The following is a 22,004-nucleotide window of genomic DNA, read 5'->3' as shown; positions in this document are numbered from 1 at the left end:
GAGCAGCCTCAGGCAGAAACCTCCAGCTGGCATGATATTCCAGGCAGGACTGAATCTCCATTACACAAAACATAAAGACAGAATGACCTGAAGTCATTCCCTTTTTTTTCCAGGCGCCCTTGACTGACCTCACCAAGGCCGACCAGGAGCACCCATGTCTGCCCAAGCGCCCCGACCGACCTCACCGAGGCCAGCCAGGAGCACCCACGAAGACGACGATGACGGATACCAGTCATACTGCACCATCTGCCGTCCGCAAGTAAAGGCAAGGGGATGCTGCTGTGTAGCGCTGCAGTACCGCATCTGCCAGCAGCATACAGTAAACATACAGTGACAGTGAAAAAAGGTGAGAAACGATTTTTTTCCTGTTGCTTTCACGGTGGGGGGCTGATGACATGTACCCAGAACCACCCACGACAATGTTTTTGCCACATCAGGCATTGGGAGCTCAACCCAGAATTCAAATGGTTGACGGAGGCTGCGGAAACTGTGGGATAGCTACAGTCATCAGTCGCTCCTCCCTCCATGAGAGCAATGGCAGACAATCGTTTTGCACCTTTTTTTTCCCGCACAGATGCCATAGCATGACAAGCATGGAGCCCGTACAGCTCACCGCAGCAGTTATGAGCATTGTAAACACCTCAAGCATTAGCAAGCAGTTTATGCTGAACCAGAAGCTGAAAAACCAGGCGAGGAGGTGATGGCAGCGCGGTGATGAGGACATGGACACAGACTTATCTCAAAGCGCGGGCCCCGGCAATTTGGCATCATGGTGTTAATGGGGCAGGTTCATGCCGTGGAACGCCAATTCTGGGCCCGGGAAACAAGCACAGACTGGTGGGAGACCGCATAGTGTTGCACGTCTGGGATGATTCCCAGTGGCTCCGAAACTTTTGCATGCATAAGGGCATTTTAATGGAACTTTGTGACTTGCTTTCCCCTGCCCTGAAACGCCAGAATACCAAGATAAGAGCAGCCCTCACAGTTCACAAGCAAGTGGCAATAGCCCTCTGGAAGCTTGCAACCCCAGACAGCTACCAGTCAGTCTGGAATCAATTTGGAGTGGGCAAATCTACCGTGGGGGTTGCTGTCATGCAAGTAGCCAACACAATCACTGAGCTGCTGCTATCAAAGGTAGTGACGCTGGGAAATGTGCAGGTCATAGTGGATGGCTTTGCTGCAATGGGATTCCCTAACTGTGGTGGAGCAATAGATGGAACCCATATCCCTATCTTGGGACTGGACCACCAAGGCAGTCAGTACATAAATCTAAAGGGGTACTTTTCAATGGTGCTGCAAGCACTGGTGAATCACAAGGGATGTTTCACGAACATCAACGTGGGATGGCCGGGAAAGGTTCATGATACTCGTGTCTTCAGGAACTCTGGTCTGTTTAAATGGCTGCAGGAAGGGATTTACTTCCCAGACCAGAAAATAACTGTTGGGGATGTTGAAATGCCTATAGTTATCCTTGGGGGCCCAGCCTACCCCTTAATGCCCTGGGTCATGAAGCCATACACAGGCACCCTGGACAATAGTAAGGAGCTGTTGAACTATAGGCTGAGCAAGTGCACAATGGTGGTAGAGTGTGCATTTGGACGTTTGAAGGGTCGCTGGCGCAGTTTACTGACTCGCTCAGACCTCAGCGAAACCAATATCCCCATTGTTATTGCTGCTTGCTGTGTGCTCCACAATCTCTGTGAGAGTAAAGGGGAGACTTTTTGGCCGGGTGGGAGGTTGAGGCAAATCGCCTGGCAGCCGATTACGCACAGCCAGACACCAGGGCGGTTAGAAGAGCACATCAGGAAGCGCTGCGCATCAGAGAAGCTTTGAAAACCAGTTTCATGACTGGCCAGGGTACCGTGTGACAGTTCTATTTGTTTCTCCTTGGTGAAAACCTGTCCCCTTGGTTGACTCTAAAATTCCCTGTAAGCAAACCACCCTCCCCACTTCGATCACAGATTGGAAATAAAGTCACTATCATTTAAAAACCATGTATTCTTTATTAACTGAGGAGGGAGGCTTGAAACATTTGCAGCTGCAAGAGGAAAAAAGGGAGAGAAGTATTTAAAAAGATACATTTTACAGAACAATGGATATACTCTTTCATGGTGAACAACACTATTCACATTACATAGCACATGTGATTTCAGTACAAGGTCTTTTTTTACATCTTAAATTGAGTGCCAGGCCGGGCAACAGAATTTGGTTTGCAGGTGGCCATGGTAAGCCACAGTCTTTTGGCTTCTGCAACCTTCATAACAGCAGCGCCCTCCTTTCCCATACCAAGCAAAGCCCACTGAGATGTTCATTTAGGGCTGCAGTTTTCGTGTTTACGTGCAGCAGCAGAAACCAAACTAACCCCCCGCCCCCTTTTCTCTGGGATGACCACTTTAACCCTCCCCGCACCACGTGGCTGGTATTAGGGAAGATCCCTGCTAGCCAAACGTGAACAGCTCAGCGCCAGTGTCCCACCCCCAACCACTTGGCTAACTGCGGGGAGGATTTCTTTTCAGCCACAGGCAAATAGCCCAGTAGGAACGGCCACCTATGAATGTACCCTAAATTAAATTCATGTATTTCAACCAGGTTACCATGAAGGATATCACTCTCCTGAGGATAACACAGAGAGATGAAAATGGATGTTGCTTGAATGCCAGCAAACACCGGGATCATACGCGGCCAGGCTTTGTCATGCAATGATACCAGATTACTTGCTACTAGCATGGCATGGTAAAGTGTCCTACCATGGAGGACGGAATAAGGCTGCACTGCCCAGAAACCTTCTGGAAAGGCTTTTGGAGTACCTCCAGGAGAGCTTCATGGAGATGTCCCTAGAGGATTTCTGCTCCATCCCCAGATACATTAACAGACTTTTCCAGTAACTGTACTCGCCACGAACGCATCCCAAGTCCTCAGGGCAAATTAATCATTAAAAAACGCTTACTTTTAAACCATGTTTTATATTTACAAAGGTACACTCACCAGAGGTCCCTTCTATGGCTTCATGGTCTGGGATACTGCCTTGGGAGGGTTGGGAGGGTATTTCAGTCAGGGTGAGAAAAAGATCCTGGCTGTTGGGGAGAATGGTGTGCTGTGTGGTCTCCTCAACCTCGTCCTCCTCATCTTCCCCGTCCGCAAAATCCTCAGGCATGGCGACTGAGAATACCCCATCATCAGAGTCCACAGACAGGGGTGGGGTAGTGGTGGTGGCCTCCCCTTAGAATTGCCTGCAGCTCAGCGTAGAAGCAGCATGTCTGCGGCTCTGTTCTGGAGCGTCCGTTTGATTCTTTGGCTTTCTGGTATGCTTGTCTCAGCTCCTTAAGTTTCACGCGGCACTGTGTTGAGTCCCTGTTGTGGCCTCTCTGCATCATGGCCCTGGAGATTTTTCAAATGTTTTGGCATTCCGTCTTTTAGAACAGAGTTCTGATAGCACAGATTCGTCTCCCCATACAGTGATCAGATCCAGTACCTCCCGTACAGTCCATGTTGGAGCTCTTTTTTGATTTTGGGACTGCATGGTTACCTGCGCTGATCAGCTCTCCACACTGGGCAAACAGGAAATGAAATTCAAAAGTTCGTGGGGCTTTTCCTGTCTACCTGGCCAGTGCATCCGAGTTCAGATTGCCGTCCAGAGCAGTCATAATGGTGCAGTGTGGGATAGCTCCCGGAGGCCAATACTGTCGAATTGCATCCACTCTAACCCTAATTTGAACCGGCAATGTCAATTTCAGCGCTACTCCCCGCGTCAGGGAGGAGTACAGAAATCGATTTTAAGAGCCCTTTATGTTGACAAAAATGGTTCGTTGTGTGGATGGGTGCAGGGTTAATTCGATTTAATGCTGCTAAATTCGACCTAAACTCATAGTGTAGACCAGGCCTAAGTGGTCTCCGTGCCACTAGATGGGACACAGCACCACACCCAGAAGGTGCGTGAGTTACACACACTCAATCCTCTGCACAGTCCCAGGCAACACATTGCATTGATACGTTGTCCCCTTTGATATGCTTAATGGCACAACCTACTGGTTGCATCACTTCTGTATCGGCTAACTATTGCAAAGTTTTACTTTGTATAACAAAATAATTATTCCTCATAAAATAAGATTTACACTTGGGAATCTCACTAGATTCATTAGCTTGATGGACTGGACATAGTTTCAGCTGACAATATGCAGTTCTTATACAGCTAAGACAGACATAAAAACATGAAATGTAGGAACTGAAATCCTTTAAGTGAAAGAGTCTTGCCCTGGAACAACTAACACACAGTGCCCTCCAACACTGTCTTGGACTGTATTTGGTCTCTCAACTCTGGGACTGACTAGCTGGGTGTTAAGTCCACTGAAATGGTGGTAAAAATACATACCATTTTCAATGGCCCGTCTTAATCAACAAAGCAATTTCAATTCAAAGGATCTCGTTGGAAAGTATTCCTAATCAAGCAGAGAACAAGCATGCAGGTAATTAACACAGGACTTGATTGTACGTTTACAATCTGCCCTATGTGAGAGACAAACCATAGCGGTGACAACACAAGGGCAAACCAAGAAGGGAAGCTGAGTGCGTCACAATTCCTGCCCTGTTTCTCCCTTTGCTCCAGGGAAAGTAATCTACTGTGGGGCTATACCAATGATTTATACCAGTAGCCATTCACATTCCCTCTGTCCTGGCTCAGCTGTGCAGCCCACCTGCGTGGCGGTGGAGGGGAAAGTAGCAAAATAGCAGCCCCCAAAAGGCTGCTCCCTTCTACACCCCTGCCCGTGATGTAGGCAGCCTGTACATGAAAGTAAAGGGGAACTTGCACCCTGTCATGAAGACAGGCCATAAAGCTGCCCATAATAAGTAAGACGAAGTGGATGAGGTAATAGCTTGTGAAAGCTCAAAAGCTGGCCTCTTTCACCAACAAAATTGGTCTAATAAAACCCTATTACCTCACCCACATTGTGTGTCTCAGATTCTGGGACCAACACAGCTACAACAACACTGCAAACAACCTAATAAGTAAAACAGACACTTGATACACAACATAACAATCCTGTATGCTTTCTGACACGCATCAGTGTTAAGGGGACATTTGATTAAATTGAAAGGAGACCAACTGAAATCTGACATAAGGAAATACTGGGGGCCAGGAGGAAGCTGAACTAAGATGGCTGCCTGAAGCCTTAGGTATTCAGGAATAGTGAAGTAATCTGCCTCCATTGACTCCTAAACCTACTAAACACTCCCAGAAAGCAAAGCACAGGGTAGCAGAGAATGGACCCTCCAAAAAAATCCCAACGTTTAAAAATCTACCTCACTAAGAAAAGTGTTTCAGGCTCACAGCATGGAGAGGACCTTTTGATTCTAAGTGAAAACATGGCAGCCAAAACAGGCAGGAACGACAAGGCTAAAGAAAATTAACTGGCCTCCAAAATGGACCTCAGGGAATTGATCTCTGAACTTAAGGCCACGATGTTCATTAGTATAGCAGTAAAGATGAAAGTTACTGATTTAGAAGACCAAGTCAATGTGCTACAACCTGGCCTAGGAGAAACAAGTGAGAGAGACAGATGCAGTGGGAGCACCACTGGAGAAGAGAAAGAGCAATGCGGCTTAAATTAGATGAAATAGAAACTAGAGCAAGGAGAAACAACATTAGAATTAAGGGGTTGCTTGAAAATGCTGAAGAAGGAAATCCAGTCTTGTATGTAAAAACTCTGATTGCGGAGTTGCTAAAGCTGAGCTGTCTGGTAAAGGTGAAAGTGGCTAGAGCACACAGGGCACTGTTCTCTCTAATTGGGCCTCATAACAGACTCAAAGATCTGATTATCAGAAGAATGATTTAATATTGAAAGAAGCTAGAGATTATCTAGATCTTATATTCAAGTACCATAAGCTACAATTTTCCCAAGAGCTTTCTACTCTAACTTTAAAAAAAAAAAGAGAGATGGAGAAATTACAGCAGCACTCAGGAAGGCAGATATCCACTACAGATGGGGATTCCCATTTAAGCTCCCATTCACCTTCCAAATAAGTATTATACAGTCAGAGACTTCAAACAAGGGAAAACTACATTCCACTTCTTTGGGATAGAAATCCAAATCTCAGACACACAAGTAGATACTCTAGAGGTAGAAGCTAATGATAAACTGCTAGAAAAATCATGGCAGATGGTGAAACCCAGGAAAAGGAGAATAGGAAAAGAAAAGACTTAACATACTGGCAACAGCAGAGTGAAGCTAAATAAGGAGGGTCAGATATCTGAGGATTAACTTGAAGATTAACCAGAAGGGACTTCTTGAAAGTCATCAAAACACAATAATTGGGGATAAATATTGGCAAAATTGTTTTGAAAAAGGAGATTGTATGCATCTAGACGGACATATCCAGTCATTAGAAAAGTATTGGGCTATGATTTGTAACCAAATATTACAAACTGTTGGTTATGTATTACCACATGACCCACTGGTAGTCCTCCTGGGGCTCCCTAATGGAAATGCTCACACTCAAAGAAATGAAAAGTTAATCTCTCATTTGCTAGTAGCTGCTAGACACTGATAGCCACTCACTGGCAAAAGAAAAATAGTCCAAAACTAAAGGAATAGTTCTAGAAAATATGGAAGACTTTTTATAGAAAAATCAATGCATCAATTACATATGCAGAAAAATAAAGGCAACATAAATACTTAGATGATGTTTGGTTATGAGTTATTCAGTACTCAAAGTACATTCATCTTAAAAAAATAAGCACTACCTGTCCAATATTTTTGAATATTAACATATTACAGATATACCAGTTTGATGACTATGAGCAGAGTCAGTAGTTTCATGCCATTTAATAATATTAACCACAAACAACATGTCCTGGATGGTAGAAAAAGTATCCCTCTGAAATATGACAACACCCAATTAAACAGATTTGATTATATTACTGCAAAATGTTTCTCTAACGCCAAAAAAACAAAAACAAAAACAAAACTTACTGTTAGTGATTATTGTTTTGTTTTTAATATTTACATGGCAATGATTTGTAAACCTGTTAAAACTTCCTGAATATTTATACAAAGGAGATACTTTTTCATGCAATGCACAATTCTGGGAATTCGGTGCCACAGGATTTCATCGAGGACAAGAACTTAACAAGAATTAAAGATGGTTTAGGCATTTATATGGATAACAAGTATAAAGAGTTATAAAAAAGTTAATGCAAAAAGATTGGGAGATATGCATGCTTCATGCATCAGGTAAATCTCTAATTACTAGGGTTTAGAACATGGCTTTCAAAAGAGGCAGATTATCCCATATCTGCCAAATTTAGGGTTTCTTTCACCTTCCCCTGAAGCAGCTGGTACTGGCCACTGTCAAAGACAGACTACTGGACAATACCTACATTAAAACAATCTCTTCCAAGATGCTGTTGATTCCACAAAGAAATCGAAATATACCTAAGCAGGTAATGAGGGCCATATAACAATAAATACATTATAAATTAAAAAGAAGGCTAAATAAACAAATAAATGAAAAAAGTAATAAACACAGCCGCATTAAAAAACAGGCAAAAGGGGAGAACTGGAAAGTTTACAGAATGAAGCCACTTTGTGAGAGGAAAGAAAGAAAGACGGACAAACATACAACATGCATTCTCTTAGTTTTCTCTCTCTTTTTTTTTAATAGGAGGCAGAAAAGATCACTGAAGGGGCTGGTATGCTGTCTGAGGCTATGTCTACATTACAGCTGTCAGCCAGCACAGCTATGTTGCTCAGGATGTGGAGATGCAATCCTGTCCCACATAGCTGTGGTGGCAAAAGCCCCTCCTATAGATGAAGTTATACTGGCAAAGTTGTGCTTTGACCAATATAGCTTGTTTCACTGGCCGGGCGGTGGGGCTGGAATAAACCATACCAGTGAAAATGCAGTTCTGCCACTATAAGATGTGTCCACACTAGGAGCGCTTTGCTGGTATAGTATGCTGGTATTCCCATACTGTTAGAGTGCAGCCTAAGAAGTAACAAATATGAAATTCACTCCTATGCAGGAGGACACAAAGTTTATGCACCATTGCATAGGGGTGAATTTCACCCCAAGAAGTCTTTTGCCTCCTCCTTCAAAAGTCAAGGATGGAGTCCAGTTAGCCCTGGTAGTCTCAATCTCTAGTAACTTTAATTTCTTTACCACCTACTGTGGTGTGATCCTGGGAGGATTTTTTCCACATTCTTTGGGTAGTGTATTTCCTTTAGTAGAACTGGACCTTTCCTCTTTCCTTAGGCACTCAGGGGCAAAGGATTCTTTGACCTTTTTTGCACATTGCAACTCTGATAAGGAAAGTTCTAACAAAATATTTAAAAGCTCATTTCAACATGGGAAATACCAAAAGAAACTGCTGATACAAACTATATTTAAAAAGAGGACTCAGGGATGATCTGGAAAATACACACACACAAGCTTGACCTCTTGAGCCTGATCTTCAGCTGGTGTAATTACATGCAGCTCCACTGAAGCCAGTGCTGAGAATCTGGTCCTGAAGGTGGGTAGTACATTGGAAACGCTGACCACGGAATAAGAGAGAGAATTTAATCAGCTTCAATGGCAAGGAGTAACAAAAGGAAATGCATGCCCATGACTCTAATGCGCCTCCTGGAGAAAAATGAGTAAGAATTAATAGTGATGATGCTACAGTGGACATAGTTTATCTAGACCTCACAAAAACATTTGATCTAGTACCACATAAAAATCTACTCTGTTGGCTCAGTGCTATGGGACACAGGAGCACTTCAACCTCCCTGGCCACACAATAGCAGATCTTAAGGTAGCCATCCTGCAGCAAAAAAACTTCAGGACCAGACTTCAAAGAGAAACTGCTGAGCTCCAGTTCATCTGCAAATTTGACACCATCAGCTCAGGATTAAACAAAGACTGTGAATGGCTTGCCAACTACAAAACCAGTTTCTCCTCCCTTGGTTTTCACACCTCAACTGCTAGAAGAGGGCCTCATCCTCCCTGATTAAACTAACCTCTTTATCTCTAGCCTGCTTCTTGTTTGCATATATATACCTGCCCCTGGAAATTTCCACTACATGCATCCGACGAAGTGGGTATTCACCCACGAAAGCTCATGCTCCAAAACGTCTGTTAGTCTATAAGGTGCCACAGGACTCTTTGCTGTAGAAGCAGCTAAATAATATCTGCTGAGGAGACCAGAAACAAGGGTTCTAATGCATAGAAAAGCTTACATAGATCTGTAATCTACTTAAACTGTAAACACTTCAGAGCAGGGACCATCTTTTTATTCTGTGTTTGTACAGCACCTAGCATAATGGGGAGGGGATTTTCAAAAACTCACTGCATTGGTTTAACTCTGATTGGAAGACTTAACATTGACTTCAGTGGAAGAAGATTTAAGCCAGTGCTGAGCACTTTTGCAAGTCCCACCCACAACATTAAGCGGCAACCCATATAAATTTCACTCCTGTCAGTTTTAGCGCTCTTAAGTAGCCCCCTGGAGAACTGCAGGCATGTTTCCTTTGTGTATTCCCTATAAAATCTTTTATAGTTATTCTCCAAACTGTGCTTCCAAATATCTGACTGACGGCAAAGGGTGTGTAATTTATTTATTAATTTATTTTACTTTTGAAAGTATCAACATTCCTTTAGCAAATTATCCTTGTTAAAGAAATGTGTTTTAAGAAGAGATCTGAAAGAGGAGAGGGTCTAACCCCTTCACCATATTTGTTATATCCTTGGGACAGCCGGTGTAGGAAGCAATCACTTGAGGCCAGAGAGCAGGCAGCTAACCAAAACCTCCAATTTATTTACAGATATACAGAGAGCTCACTCAGCTGGTTGAAACCGGCTGAGCTAACCCATAATAATCTAACTCAGTTGCCATAGCAACAAAAACCATGACAACCAAATACACAACAATATTCAGTTATACATGCACCGTAACTTTCTGAATGGGAGGCAGCAGCTACGTTTAGTAGAGCTGAGTTCTTGGATTGGTGAACTGAAACAGTTGCCTGGAAAGCTTGGGAATCCTTGAATCACTTAGTTAATACTAGTATTTAGTGATATTATTCTGTAAAAATATTAAGTTACAAAATAGGTAGTAAACAGAACAGACCACTAAAGGCAGCAAAAGTAGTTGAAGAGTAAATTGTAATAAAAATTAGGTGAACACATAATGAAAAGAAACCTGTTGAGTACAACTGCTACTTGAACACAGCCTAGCCTAGCTGTGATATGTAGCTTTCTTCTGCATTTCCCATGTGTCTGCTTCTATTAGCTGGTAAACTCTACAGGGCAGGATCTTTCACAAGGTGTGCACACTTAGCATGAGAAGGCCTTCGCTACTAGGTGTTATTAAAGTAACTATGATGTAAGTTTTCTAAGGAATGGAAGAGGTAGAGGTCTTTCTGTAAAGTTCAATCACAATTTGGAAGTAGTGCTGGAATGTGCAAAGGGCCCTTCTACTTTTTAGTGGGGAATATGATCAATTCCTACAACATTTAGAGTTGATATATTTATGGTTTCAAAAAATACACAATAGATGGCACCAACAGACCACGTTCTCACTGTGCATTTCACACACTCAAGAAGAAGAAATTATTAGCTGTCCTTGTAACCCAAATACTTTTGTAGGTAGTTTCCATTTCAATTTATGGACACTTGGCCGGTTAGTTTCATTTCCTATACCTCTAGAGAAAAAAGTCAGGACTGTATTAGTTTTCATAGTGTTGCTTTACTTTAAATTGCTTTATTTTCCCTTTTCTGTTTGAATCTAAGTTCTTGCACTTTACAATTGCAAAGGCTGGTTTTATAATGATATTAATATTCAAATCAATTTCCCTTATCTGCACCAGAGAAGCTGCTTGCCATATGATAGTTTTAGCAGTAGCAAAAACATGCACCTAACGTTGCAATTCAACTTGCAATCCAATTTGCATTACAAACCACCTGCTCTTGGGGAGTTTTCCATGTTTAGTCTTCCCACAAAGATGAATGTTGTTTAAAAGTTTGAACAAAATCTTTTCAGCATTTTTTAAATTAGGCATCTGAAAATAATACATTTTTTCTATTTAAAAACACCCCAACTTGTTTTTACAAGTATGTAGGCGCATGCCCTTGTATCTAGAGCACTTCCCTGTGTCCAGGCATGGTGCTGCATGGGTTCATTCTGTTTAACTCTTCCTTCACCCCTTCTAGCATCCTGGCAGTCTATCATCTTACATGGCCTAGTGCTTGGCTAAGTCCCTCTCAGTCTATCCCCTTTCTCAGTTAACAGAAAAATCTAAAAATATGGAGCTCAAAGTCCATCGGTCTCAGATTCTCTCCTCCAGGCTCTAATACTCTTAGTCCTTGACCATTTCCCCTTTTCCTTAGTCTGGGGAAGAGGTAAGGGAAACCGAGGCCTGTCTGGGTTCCAGCTCAGGTCCCTTGTTCAAAACAGCCAGAGTTAACCCTTCTCAAGTTCCTTGCTGTTCCTTGCGCTGCTTCCTACCTCTGTGGACTTTCCAGCCTCTTACTCACTCTCTCTCAAGTTTTGACATCAGCTTCTCTCCACAGAGTCCCTCTGCCTCTATGGCAGCCACCCTGCCTCCTCCCTTACTGTCCTTTTATCTGGCTGAGCAGGCAGGCAGTTTTTTGCGGTAACCTTTTGGTTGCCAAACCAGCTTAGGGTGTATCGATTCCATGACAAAATACTTCAAAAAAATCTTAATTTTAACATTTCAAACATCACATGTAGCCAGTCCTCAGTGAGGAATAGTGAGTGGCATGTGAAGTTAAAACAAATTATTTAAAAAATAATTGTTTCAGCCATTAAAAATTCATTGTTGTGCATGTATAGTAATTAAAAAAAAAGCCTATTAGATTTCATAGTCCGCTGGCTAACTATTTGTGTATCTACTGATACGTGTAGTTTGAAACCTATGGCATATATGTATAGTCATTTACATTCATATATAGTAATCATATCTAATTTAAGTTTTTTTTCTTGTCTTTCTCTTAAACAAGGAAGTTAAAAGGGAAAATTACAGCAATATTTTATGGTTTAAAATTTGAACACAAAAAGATCAAGAAATGCAAAAGTTATATTCAGCAAAATTAACTCTACCACATTGCACATGAGGTTGCATGGCCTTTTGGACTGAGCATGGTACTAGGAGCTTGGCATGCATGACTCACTGTGTGGTTTGGACAAGTTGTGTAGGACAAAATTTCCAAGTGTCCATTAATTTTGGATGCTTAATTTGTGACACTGATAGGCAGATATTCAGAGATGCTCAGCATCCAAGACTGTTACTGACTTTGACTGGAATCATGGATACTCTTGTGTATTGAGTGGATGCTTCTAAAAATGTTGGCCTTAACCCTCTTTGGGTCTTGGTTTCCAATCTGAAAAATGGTGTTGTAAGGATTAATTAGTGAATTTACATAGGATGCTTTAACAAGGTAAAAAGCTAAGTACAAATATCATTATTACTACAGCATATATCAAATAGAGTGGAAACTTCCTACAGTGAAACACATGTATACTTCTCCCCCCACCAGTCCAAAGTTCGTTGTAAGTGGAGTGAACTATAAAAGGAGTTCTACCCAGTGAAACATCTCTCCTCTTCATTCAGGAAGTGGTGGCAGGCAACTCTCTCTAGCCCTAAATTTGTAGGGGACTTTAGCAGCTGGCAGATCTTGCTGCAAGATTGTATCTTCACTTCCACTTACAGAACATCAAACAGTTGAATTAAACTTGATGAATTTCATGGTATTTTCAAACAAATTATCCAGACATATTTTCCCCACCATCATTCATCCAGTTCTCCTCCAAGTAGAGGGGAGCTGTAGCAATATCACCAACTTTGCTCCTTGAAGCATGCAGAAGCAGTAAACCAATACTAGGAGTCAGGATTTCCCCTTACTTCTCTACTCACTCAGCAGTGGCAATTTCCCTTCTGAACTTGGGCAGAGGAGTGAGGGAGGTGATAATCCTCTTTGGAGTCCAGCGCTGATCTTGCACCACAGAACTCAATAGGAGTTTCTCCATAGATATCAATGGGAGCCCGAACAGGGCCTCAAAGCAGTGTTCAAGCTACCTTTACTCAATAGCCTCTCAGCACCATTAATCATCAAATATAATATTTTGGCACTCTCTTTTAATTTTAATTCCTGTCAATACATTATTCCAGAATGCAGCCTATGTGTGCCAGAATTAGCCACAAGAGCAAAAACCTCAAACCTGTACTGCTCTTCCTCAGAATCAGGAAGTGGAACATTTGTTTGTTAAAGCCCTAAGGAAGGACAGTATTGTCAAAAACTTTGACTAATAATGTTTTATCTTCCAAATAAAAATTATTTACAAGTACCAGGCCAGCTTCATCCCTGGAGTAACTCCACTGACGTCAGTAGAGTTCAGTAATTCCATTGATGTCAATGGAATTACTCCCAGGGTGAATTTATCCCATTCAGAAAGTACAAGAGGAGCTGCTGAGGTGTGCAACATCATTTCCTGCCTGTGTTTTTAGAGGTAGAATTGAAATGATTTCTGTAGGAAGACCACCAGGGTATAGTAAGTATTCTGATGCTAATATCAATTAAGGAGAAATGGAGCTTCATTATACTGATGTCCTACAAGGTTAGGGAACCAATATGCAGCAAAGTGCAGAAACATTTTAATATGGCTAGCGAGATCAAAAAGGTCATCAGCTCTTGATTATAGGCATATAAACTATCTGTGGCACTTGTACATCTCAGGGCTTGTCTACACTACTGCTTAAGTCAATGTAACTTATGTCACTCAGGCGAGTGAAAAAACCACGCTCTGAGTGACATAAGTTACATCAACTTAAAGTGGTGTCTACACCGCATTATGTCGGTAGGAGATGCTCTCCCACTGGCATAGCTTCTGCCTCTTGTTGAGGTGGAGTAATTACGTTGACAGGAGAGCGCTCTCCCGTCGACATAGCGCATCTTCACCATACGCACTACATTGGTGCAGCGGCACCAGCGTAGCACGGTAGTGAAGACAAGACTTTAGTACATAGTTGGAACCACTTCTTATTTTCCCTTTGTCTGCTGGTGACTGGGGAATGCAATTCTTGCACAATTTTGCAATCTCAAATATTTTGGGATCAAGTCAAACTGCTCCCTAAAATGGCCCAGTGCACAGATAGCTCAAAGCTGTTGCTATTCAAAATCTTCACCGTTCTCCAATCTAAAGACCTGAAACATGGGGTTTTGCAGCCAGGTCTCTCAGTATCACAGTGCTGGGATTTCAAGACTGGAAAATACCATGGGATCCTACAAACCTAGGATTGCTTATTACTGTTGTTTTGTATTGGGTTTCATTCATGCAGGTGGCCCTGGCAAAGTCAAACACTAACATTTTACAGTGTGGTGTTAGTGTTCCTTTATGTGGTTGCCACTGTCCCTCTCAAAGGCAGTCTTCCATTATATAATAATTTTGCTCTTATTTTTTAAAAAAGTCCTGTTTTCATTATGATTAGACAAATAAGTATGGAAAACAGTATTGTTACCTGTGTTACCTGGACTAGCTCTGTACGTAACACATCTGACTCTGTACTTCTTGGAATGGATTTTGACAGTAGGTTTTGTTTTTAAGTGAAATTATTATTTTAGTTAATCTTTCGGGGGTGGGGGGAACCTCTTGTGCAGAGGGCCAGCACCACTCACACCCTCAAAATAGGACTCAAGAAGTACAGAAGCTTTTCTCATGTACTGTACAGGGGTGAATTTTAGCCCGAGCTAACAAAAATTCAGCTCACAATCCCTGTATGTGGATATAAACTTTAATTTTTAAGGTAATTGTTTTGCTTACCAAATGTACACATTCACAAAGTAGGAAAAATCCCTGCTTTCCTAGAAATGCATTGGAGTCAATGGAATTCCACCAGGAATGAATCTGGCTCAGAGGGATTAATATTGGCAAATATACACTATGTTTTTGTAAGCAGGGTAGAAAAGATGGCGAAGGAAGGTCAAGCTGTAGCCTCTGTAGATGTGCTTTTGATTATTAAACTGTGCTTTTCTCCCCGAAGACATGAAAATGGACTGTCCTCTTAAAAGCTGAAGTGTATAAACACATGGCATCAGAACAATGCCACAGATTCAAGAAATATGATTTCTATTAGGTCTCTAACTTAATTTGGTTTGCATCTCAACATAAAATGTACATGTGTAAAGATTGTCAGAACGTGGTAAGATCAGAGAGACGCCCAAGTAGCTGCAGGAGAAGTTTTGGAACAGCTGGAGTCGTAAGTGAGAGCCAGGGTTCAGAAAGCTTTCGTTCTCTTGTGAATATGCAAGTTTTCCTTTGGCATTTGCTCTTTTTGGTTTTAGGGATAAACAGATGGCACCATTTCTAAGTCCTCCTTTTGTCTGCTGTCGTCATTCTGTGTTACATAATGTTCAGTTCACACAGATTGCATTGGCAAAGTAAACTCTCATAGCATGTTAGTATTAGTATGTGGTTTTTGTTCTCCTGTTCCAGAGTCATCTTTCATCATGACAGTCAACAAATTAGTTTTACTTTCCTCCATTTTGTAGTCTTCTTACTCCAGTGCCTGGGAGATTTAAATCCGTTCAGGTATTTTAAATCACAGGCACTCTCAGACCTGACTGCCTTCCAAAAACAACAATGAATTGAGATCCTTTCTACAGCCAGCAGCACTGCTTAATTTAACAGAGGCTAAACCAAATATTTTGGGAAATTATAAAATTTACCTTACAGCAATTAAAAGTGAGATTGCCAATGCTTTCAAAAGGAGAAGCTGGTTCTTTCAGTCCTACCCTTCACCAAATGGCTTTAAAATCTGAATATTAATATTACAGTCAGAGTCGTCCCTCCCCCCCGTGCTGAATTTAAAAAATGCTTACTGTTTGCTGTAGGCAATACAAAATCCCTATTGCTACTTTCCTGGAAGTTAGACAAAAAAGGAAGGGTAATAATCAGATTTTTAAAAATTAACTTGCAACTTTACCCGGCCTCTTTGGTCTACCCAAGGAAGCCAGAAGTCACTGTTGCTAGAGAAAATAGTACATTATGGCAAGCTGAACACTCCAAAAATATTTTCTGGTTATACAATTATTTAACAAAGTTAAAGACTAGAAAGGATTGTGAGGAAACACTAGAAAGACAACCTAGGAAACTGGCCATCGCAATGGCAGATAAAATTCAAGATTCCCAAATAGAAAGCGATGCACAAAACAAAGAGCCTAGTCTTGCAGATTGCTGAGAATCCCCGAGAGACGAAGACCTCCTAGGGGATTGGTTCCTAAACCATCTGGATTAAATCCATCCCCAGGTAGAGGGCTAGCGTAAGATTTATACATGGCTGAAGACCCATTTTAGCCTGTTTTGAGCACTTACACAGCTCTTCAATGGTGCATGGGCCTTACACTAGCTTCCTACACTGACCTGAATTTCCCCATCTGAACACACTGGTGGGTTCTGAATTAACAGTAACATCTTTAAAAAACATCTAAGCATCACTGTGGGCAGCTCCATAAAAGAGTCTACTTGATGTACTGCAGCAGTTAAATGATCAGGTAAATGGGGTTTGTGCCCTATCCAATGACTTCAAAGGGAACTGGATTGGGCCCGTAGAGAATAATACAGATCTATTATGACGTAGTTATATAAATCAATGGTACATTCTTATTTTTGTCACCTCATCTCAAAAACCATAAATCTAGAAGAGGTTCAAGGAAAGTTGATGAAAATGCTCAGTGGCAGGGATGACAAGTGGGAAAAGAGGAAAGATGGGAAGGAATGACTTAAGAGAACAAGGGCTTGATCCAAAACCTATTGAAATAAATGAGAGTCTGCACTGACTTCAACGAGCTTTGGATCAGGCCCTAAGACATGATATGGCAGATGCTATATAGAAGTGAGAGCTCACCAGCTGGAGTTAGGAAGAACCCTCCCATCTATCATATAGTACTGCACAGTTTGATGCACTGTGTTAGTTTTGCACCTTCCCCTAAGCATCCACTACAGGCCACTGTTAGAGGGAGGGGGCATTGGTCTAATTCCATACGGCCACTCGAGTTTTTTTCTCCCAGCAAAATGACAGAAGGGGGCCCAGGACAGAACCCTGTGGGACACTCTCCAAAAAGTGGGAGAATGGAGGACCCTTCAAATGAGACACTGAAGGAAGGGTGTGTTCTTAGTGACTCTCTCCTTTCTCCCCGTGCTCTGGGATGAGAGTCTAAAAAGAGTGGCAGTGTCTGGATCTTGAGTGGTGTCTTGTTTTGTGATAGGTGCTCCACTTGCAGACAGCGAATTCTCTCTCCTGGATGAGACTCAGCAGTACATGCAAGTCTCTCACATGGGACACCACTAGACAGGGAAGCAGAGACTCCACAGATTCTTCACTGGCAATTTTAAAAAGGCAATAATGGGCCAACCCCTCAGCTGAGGTTAAACTACAAACCTTTATTGAATTCAGTGGACTTACACCAATTTATATCAACAGAGAATCTACTCAGGGTTTACAAAAACTGCAACTGCTAATACCAAGTGGCAGGAAGAGCCACAAAGCACTTGGCCCTGGGCTAGATAATGAATAACAAGGCCCTAGAATGATGCTTTGACACAGTTACCAAAAGGATGGAGAGCCTCCAACAGCAGAGGCTGCACAAGTGGCAGCAGCTTTTCAGACCAAGCAATACCAGCATCAGGCTGTGTTAGAAAGAACGGAATACATTGCAACAACACATTCACACAAAGCTATGACATGTATCATCAGTTCCTATGTGCAGCGTGCAGGTAGTGGTTGTATTTAGTCTATTGACAATCCATCATTTAATATAAAATGTTGCTAAAGTGAACTCCCAATTGGTATGTGATTTTGAATGTTCACTAATGCTCATGTTCAAGTCATTGCTAGATTATTGCGATTTGTTCTCAGGAGTTTTTGATCACAAAGATACAGTTCAGAAGGCAGTCGCCCACATACTTACAGATATCAAACCGCTCAGTGTATACGTGCATGATCTCCCATGGGGCGATTGTTTCAAAGTTTCATGTTTTGAAAATTCTATTTTTAAGGTTTTTACAGGATCTTCCCCAACACGTGGGGGTGTCTGTTTTTCAGCATCTAGTTATACTCATTTTCAGTGTTGTTTTTTTTTGGGGGCTCCTTTTTTGTCTTGCAACTTCCTCGAAAAACTGGGTGGGCTTTTTTTTTATCTGAATCATAACTGCATAAATGTATGCAGAAACAAGCTGTTGCATTAGCAATGAAAATATAAATACAAAGACTGTTTTCAATCTCATTTACTGTTTGGCGCCTGCATTCCAACATGTACACAAACACACACACAGAGCTTACTTTGCTGCTGCTATTCACAACTACATATGAACTGCAGAGAAGATAAACAGGAAGTGGCACAGGGTGCAATTTACAGCAGATGTCGTGAACAACAAAAATTCCAATGAAAATTCCTTTAAATGAGCCTTGCCATTTTTTGTCACTTTTTCCAATAGGGTTTTTTCTTTTGTTTTAAAAACTATTTCTTAGGGAAAAGAATGTTGCAATTGGTGTCATTTTATTGGATGGTTTTGATTTAAGCTGAAAACCAAGATCCTTAAATAAACTGGACTGATCTGCTCTTATCTTACACTCTTGCTGTTTCAGAACTAGCTGGTTACTTCCATTTGTCCTAAATTATAATCTTGTGTTAATGGGAACTAGAGTTTTCCGTAAATAACCCCCTTAAGTTGGAATGTACTTTCCATTACTATTTGCAATGCTCAGTCCTTGTCACCATTTCATGTTTGCAGCTGCTTTTAATTCTTCTTAATTATTGTTCAGGTTCATGCTTGTATAGTCACTTTTTTGTGAAGGATACTGTAAAATACAATGTGGGGAGTCTCTGTTATTGAACACTATACTAAGCACACTGTTTAGATACGTGCAAAAATGTGTGATCTCTTTGTCCTTTTTTGAAACCACGAGTCAAATACCACCCGTATGCTATTGCCCAGGTGTCATATGTTGGATTTTTTTTAGTGAAGAATGTATAGTCACTAACACATCTGTCCTTCCACACAGAAAGAGATTTGTTTCCATAGGCTGAAATGTTTCTGAGTCATCCGTAAGTACTTAAATGTAGCTGGAAATTGGCAGAATATGATGGGTCCCTTCTGTTAAGTAGGCCATCTGCATGTATTGTATTCCAAAACAAGGTCATGGGAAGGAAAGTTATGAAGTGAGAAATTGCTTGTGTTAAGCTTAAAAGGCTCAAAGAACAAATATTGTTTTAAGAACAAAATTAGTTACTCTGCCATTACATCAAGTCTTATCAGGCTCCTCTTTACTCAAAAAGCTGGTGCTGTTACTTAATAAGTTGGAGCAAGCAGTAAATTCCATTGTTCTTCAGAGGCTGTGGTTTGATTCTGAATACCAAATTATTTTGATTATTGAGTTGGCATATACCCCTAAAACATTCCTAAATCAGTAGATGGATTCTGAAAAGAGAGCTTGTAGCTTTAAAGTCTCTTCCAAATTAATGAGTTCCTTATGGATAATAATGCCATAGCTGTGAGAGGGGATGAAGAACCAGAAAGAACTGTGGACTTTTAACACAATCACCCTGTTAAAATTGATTTTTCGTTATGGAGAAGGAATAGAAGACACAACAGGGTGCTTAAAATTTAGTGTCAACAATAAGACAAGATCTCACAACCAGTACTCCTGGGGGAATTCTGCACCAAAAAATTAAAAATTCTGCAACAAAAAATTAAAAATTCTGCACACAATATTTTAAAAATTTGTAAAATTTTGCATATTTTATTTGTCAAAATAACACAATACAATCACACCAGTTTCAATTATTTTTGGTCATTTATTTCAAAATACCTGTCAAAAGATTCAGGAAATGTTTTTTTTTTTGACAAAAAGATTCCTTACTAGGCATACAGAAATCTGAATAATAATTCATTTAAACTACAACGCAGAACCATATTTCCCGCACCCCTCAGAAGCAGTGCAAAGGCTTGAGGGAGTCAGGGGTAATGGAGGAACTGTGGGAGAGGGAAGTAAATTGCTGAGAAGGAGCCTGGGTGAGAACTTAGAGGGTTGTTGGGTGTGGGTGGGAAAAGTATGGAACAGGTTGCTTTGGTGAGTGAGGAGGAATTGTTGGGGAGCTTCCCCCATGCAGACTCTGGCTGACCCCTAACCTTTCCCATTCAGTCAGGCACATCTGCCCCTGTCCCCATGTGTCCCTGCACCCCCTGTCCCTGTGTCCCTCCACCCACACTCAGACACCCACTCTCCCCATCCCGATGTGGTCCTGCATCCCTCCCCCTGTCCCCATATGGCTCTGTAGTCTCACCCAGCCACTCTCCTGTCCCTATGTGTCCGTGTACCCCCTCCCCCCGTCCTCATGTGTCTCTGTGACCTCACCCAGCCACTCCCCTGTACCTATGTAGCTCTGCACCTCTTCCCTTCACCATGTAGCCCTGTGCCTCCACTTCCATTCAACCCCTGCCCTACTCTGTCCTCCCCCAGTAGCCCTTATGAGCCCCCGTCTGAACCCCCCATCACCCCACACGGTCTGTCTCCCCATAGTTCCTGTCTCCTGACCTGGCCAGACAGGCGCTGTGAAGAGAGCAGGCTCTTTCTCTTCCCTTGCTGGCAAGGAGCTGCTGCTGTATTCTATTGCCACAGCACCCTCTGGTGGGCAAAAGACGGAACTTCAGCAACATTTGCGGAAGCCTTTTTCCTCGCAAAAAAATAAAAATATGCACAGCTCATTAATTATGCACACATGCAGTAGCGTAGAACTCCCCCAGGAGTACACCAGGCTAGGTGGTAAATATAGATTTTTGCCCTGTGATAGCCACCTCCCACTGACTTCAATGGGAATCGGATGAAGCTCTGGTCCTGCAAATGCTCACTGCTACTTAGTGAGGGGACCTTCAAGATCTTCAAGATCTTCAAGATCTTAGTGAGGGGACCTTCTACTATGACACCTATACAAAACAGCTTTAGGAAACTGAAAATAGACAGCAGTGATCACTGATACCATTAATATCTAGTGTATATTTAGCTACTTAAACCCTGTGGAATTGTTCTTGTAGTTAGTCTGTGAAACTGCATGTTCTTGACACTGCTACCCTCCTCTCCAACTCCCTCTCTTCCTTACTCCCACTTGTGTGTTTTGTCTATTCTGAAAAAACTTATGAGATTGAAGCAGAGCACATGTGTTTGTAGGATGGGGGTATTAAACTAGTTTTTGAGGCTGTGACTCTCTTGGTATAGGTTTGTAGAACACCTGCAAAATGGACCCTGATCCAGTATCTGGGTACTACTGTAAAACAAAACTTTTAAAAAATGGTCTTTTCCTGAACAGAGACTACCAACTGCACCATACAATGGGCATAGCTTTGTCAGCATCATAGAGATGGCTGGATGACACTGCAAGCCCCGTGCTAGTCCATCCGGTCCCTCGAGACTACTTGACTCATCACAGACTCAGAAGGCATGTAGCACTGTACTAATATCCTCTTCAAACTTCAGATCTAAAACAGGTACCTCTGGTAAGAGAAGGTCAGTTGAATTCGTTCATCTAACAATAGAAACCAGCATCAGAGCTGACACAAGTTTTGTGCTCATTTACAGCCCACCAAAGGCTACAGGGTTAGAAAGAAGCTCCCTGATACCTTATTGGCAATGGTGGTGAAATACCAGACAGATTTGCCAACATGGTAGATTTCAATATTATTGTTGATAAGGCCACTGATGAAAAACTCAAGAAGTCACCTCCTCACTTGCCTCCCTAGGCTTTTTCTCAGATCATCTCCAGTCCAACCCACACAGCTGGTCATGCTACAGACCTGGTCTTTTGATTAGATGTCAATATCCCAGCCATTGTCTTGGACAGATGATCACCATGATCCGAGCCAATAAGAAAGACCCCTGATCCTGATCCAACTATAAAGACCCTTGGAGCCCAAATTCCAAAGCCTGCTAAAAGCCAGTGTCTCTTCACCCACAGGA

This window comes from Mauremys mutica, chromosome 1 (genome assembly GCF_020497125.1).
Source record: "Mauremys mutica isolate MM-2020 ecotype Southern chromosome 1, ASM2049712v1, whole genome shotgun sequence".
NCBI classification, from domain to species: domain Eukaryota; kingdom Metazoa; phylum Chordata; order Testudines; family Geoemydidae; genus Mauremys; species Mauremys mutica.
The sequence above is the reverse complement of the archived record's forward strand: the minus strand, read 5'-3'. Positions refer to the sequence as shown.